The sequence below is a fragment of the Zingiber officinale genome, chromosome 11B (assembly GCF_018446385.1).
Source record: "Zingiber officinale cultivar Zhangliang chromosome 11B, Zo_v1.1, whole genome shotgun sequence".
NCBI classification, from domain to species: Eukaryota; Viridiplantae; Streptophyta; class Magnoliopsida; order Zingiberales; family Zingiberaceae; genus Zingiber; species Zingiber officinale.
Genome location: NC_056007.1, coordinates 9,837,216 through 9,841,495, shown reverse-complemented (window position 1 = coordinate 9,841,495; position 4,280 = coordinate 9,837,216).

Below are 4,280 nucleotides of genomic sequence, written 5' to 3'. Positions count from 1 at the left end.
TGGCCCTCCGACGCTCAAGTCAGCTCCGGCGAGAAGAGATCGAGGCAGAGTAACGAGAATGAAGACTGTAGCTACAGTAGATGAGAATGCATACCTCCGTCGAAGGTTGGGGGCCCTTATATAAAGCTCCCAGGGGGCACGCGCACGCTTTCCGAGTCATGCACGCTCCTCAAAGCATACCTAGAAATGGTCGTGTCAGAAAAGTACGCTTGATGCTATACCTCAATTGTCCGAGCATATCCTTGATGTGACAGTGGAAGCTTCCACCGTACGATTCTCTGTCTGGTCCGGCCGCCGACCATGCTGTTTGTCGGTGGTGCTTGTCTCGAGGAAGATATAGTCAGATGTTATTTTTGTCGGTATCGGGCTGAGCGGAAGGGACGCTCAGCCCGTCAGTCACCCGTGCGTTCGACGGGCATCACGGTTGAGCCGAGCGGGTTGTCCGCTCGACTGAGGGCGACTGGCGCGGTCCTCTGGACAAAAGAAGTCCTGCTTAGCTTGTGAGCGTTGGAAGCTCGGCATAACGGCCGAGCTGTCAAAGCGCCGGCTCGGGCGTTGTCCGAGCCGATCGCTCAGGTAGGTTGACTTTGACTGCGACCGCCAAAAGGCCATTGACCATCATCCGGGCGGGCCCCCTTTCTTACCACCGGATCACGTGCCTCCTCCTCAAGTCTAGTCGAAGGAGATTGTAAGTCCGACTGACTGGACTAGTCTGCCGACACAAAGCCGGCCGGTAAAGGATGACGAACGGCCTAACACTGCCTAATAACGCCGACCGGAAGCGTGCCCGCTATCACTTGGCAGAATTTTTACTGATTGGTCTGCCTATCTGAAGATGGTCAACGATGACCTGCCACAGATCTCCTCGGGATGCTTGCAAATCCCGTCCATTAGGGCCGAGCACACAGCCACACCCTCGTAATGGCGTTCATTAAATGCCCTCCTATGATTGACAGCCACGTGGCATCGCCGCCCTCATCACACACTCGAGACGACAGGCTTGATGTGACCTCTGGCTGTTTGAATTCAACGGTGTGATTTGCGTCTTGAGACCTGCGACCTAGATCGGACGGCTCCGCTCGGCCGAACCTCTTTTTTATAAAGTCTTCGTGTTTTCTCTGCTTCATTTCGCAGTCTTCGCGTTTTGGTGCTCCGGCTATTCGGTGTTCATCGCTCCATCGACGATTTGTGTTCAGGGCTCCGTCGACGCACACTTTCCTTCCATCCTCCGTGTAAGGCCATTGCTTCTTTTTGTCTTTGCCTCTGTTTCTCTCGCCTTTTTGAGCTTTTAGTGTTTCTTCGTCGTCTTTTTCATTGATATCCCTATATTCTCGCTTTCTCCACTGTTCCGGCGATGGCAGTTCGTCGCAACCATCTGACCCTATTCTCGGCCTCTGGTATACTGCTATGGAGAGCCGGTTTGATGCAGGTGACGTGGTGAGCTTCGTTCGCACCTTCGAACTTCCCCTGACTATGAATTAATATTAGCTTCGTCGTCCGATCGGCCTCATGATCCGCCGACCGACACTACTTGTTTCTTCTGAGACCAGTTTGTAACTGGTCTGTGTTTTCGCTTACATCCGTTCGTCATTGAAGTATGTAATTATTTCCGCCTCCCACTCGGCCAACTCGTTCCAAACTCGTTTAGATTGATGTGTGACGTAGTTGTCTTATTTAGGCTGCATGATATCCCTTTAGTTCCCAAGATTTTCCATTACTTCTACTATCCCAAATAGTCTGAGTGGGGTACTTTCTTTTTCCAGTCTCGGATCGGCCTTGTCTTCTTCGACAAAATGCCCACCTCTAATAAACACTGGAAAGAATACTTTTTCTATTTGCGCTTGCCCGAGTCGCCGCCCTACCGAACCAAATGGCAGACCGTCGTACCCTCTCCGCCAGAGCTCGGTAAATACAAGAGCCAGCCAGCTTACCTTCACGCAGCCAACCGCTAGCCGACCAAAAGTTCAACATCAACAAACTGCTCTGTGAGGGTGTATTATACGTGTTTGGGCTGAGTCCGATCCGCTCGAAACTTCCAAGCAGCATGGGTAAGCGCTTTCTCGATCCTTTTTTCCTTTTGATCTAACTGATTTGTTTTCCCTTTTTGCAGCTGACATCATGATGCGCGCTCGCGCTACCGAGCGGATGAGGTTAAGGGCCACCGAGATTGAAGCGGCGACTGCTAAGGAGATAGCCGACCTAGGCATTGTGCCGGTCGGCTCACACGAAGGTGAGAGCGACGAAGTACCAACTGCTATCGGTGCATCGGTCGTTCGAGTTTCTACAACTGAAGCAGTGGGTGATGTTACTTCGTCCGCTAGACGTCCCTCTACTCGAGATGAGGATGTGGAGCACTTGGCCGAGGATGTTCCTTTGGTGATCCGCAAAAGGCGTCGGACGGAGATACCTGCCCGGTCGGCTACACCTGTGAAACAGGTGTCTGAGCAGGTTGGCGCTCCTTCCGTAGGGGTTGACCTGGCTCCGACTTCGATCGAAGCAATTTCTTCGGATCGAAATCTTTCACAGCTCGATCCACCGGTAGATCCTATTGAAACGCCACCAGTCAGTTCTCTGCCACCGGCCCGTCAACGTATACAGCGCTCCGACATCACTTCTACTCCGACCGGCCAGTCCTCCGGTCCTTCAAGTTCAGCTCAATCTGCTCTGAGCGGCCGCCGAGTGGTTAAGACCGTCCTACACCTACCAACAGAAGAGTTCATTCTAGAAGCTGACCGACCCACAATTCCCGAGCATCAGATCACCATCCGTGGACCGCTTGCCAGAGTATGGGAGGATGCGAGGGTCCGTGTTGCCCTGATGACCCCCGATCAGCTCGGCGACAACCATTTGCAGCAAGCCACCGGTGTATGCCTCCCCCACCTCCCTTTACATTATTATTTTGCTAGGCTTTCAATGTTATTTTATCTGAGTGCAAAGCTGGGTGGAGAGCATCACCGTCAGCAACCGCTTGGCGCTGCTGGAGGAAGAGTTGAAGAGACTTAAGATTTCTGGGGGAGGCCCGGCCCAGCGGCCTTTACCTACTGAGCTGAAGGCCGAGCTGGTCAAGACAAAAAGGCTCCTGGAAGATGAGCGGCATAAATCCTCTGGACTGGAAACCATGGTGGCTCGGCTTGAAGCCCGGGTCAAGACACATGACCAGGAGATCGAGCTGGTGACTATAGGGAAGAACAAGGCCATTGCTGATCTAGACGCAAAAAATATTGAGGCCCGGGCGCTGGAGCAACGTGTCCAGGTATTGGCTGACCTGCTGTCTGTCGAACAGACAAGCCGATTGGTGGAGCAAACTGAATTCCAGGGAAAACTGAAGAATCTCCAGGATGCCCTCGAAGCTTCTCGATCCGCCCTCAAGGAGTACCAGGACTGCAAATCAGGTCGCCTTGCTGTGATGAGGCAAACTTATATCCGCTCGGAAGATTTTGCCCAGAAAGTATGTGACCGGCTCGTCATTGCTTTTGAGGAAGCCATTAATTCTTCGACTGCTTATCTAAAGGGTAAGGGTCACCTTCCCGAAGCGATGGCTATCCCTCCTAAGGACTTGGCCAGGCTACTTGAGGTCATCCCTGACTCGATCTTTGATTATCTGGAGTGAGGAGGGCTAACCATTTTGTAAGTTGCTGATGTATGTTAGCCGTCCAGCGGGAACTTTTTAATGAAAGTTAGTTTTTCTGTGTTTACACCTGTCATTGGTTGATTGCTTAAGTCCGAGCGGGATACTTGACCTTGATTTCTGATAAATGCCAGTATGGCGACTCCTTGATATGGAACCGCCGCTCGGCCATTACTCGGAGATTTAGAGATGCTTTCGATCGAATATTCATACTTACCGAACTGACCCTTAGGTTGTCGCTCAACGGACTCCGGGTCGGGGGGTTTATAATCGTCGGTTGGACTCTAGAGTTTAACGTCGCCGCTCGACGGTTTTCAGACCGGAGGTTTTATAGTCGCTGGTTCGACTCTAGAGTTTAACCTCACTGCTCGACGGTCTTCAGGCCGAAGGTTTTATAGTCGCCGGTTCGACTCTAGAGTTTAACGTCGCCGCTTGACGGTCTTCAGGCCGGAGGTTTTATAGTCGCCGGTTCGACTCTAGAGTTTAACGTCGCCGCTCGACGGTCTTCAGGCCGGAGGTTTTATAGTCGCCGGTTCGACTCTAGAGTTTAACGTCGTCGCTTGACGGTCTTCAGGCTGGAGGTTTTATAGTCGCCAGTTTGACTCTAGAGTTTAACGTCGCCGCTCGACAGTCTTCAGGCCGGAGGTTTAAT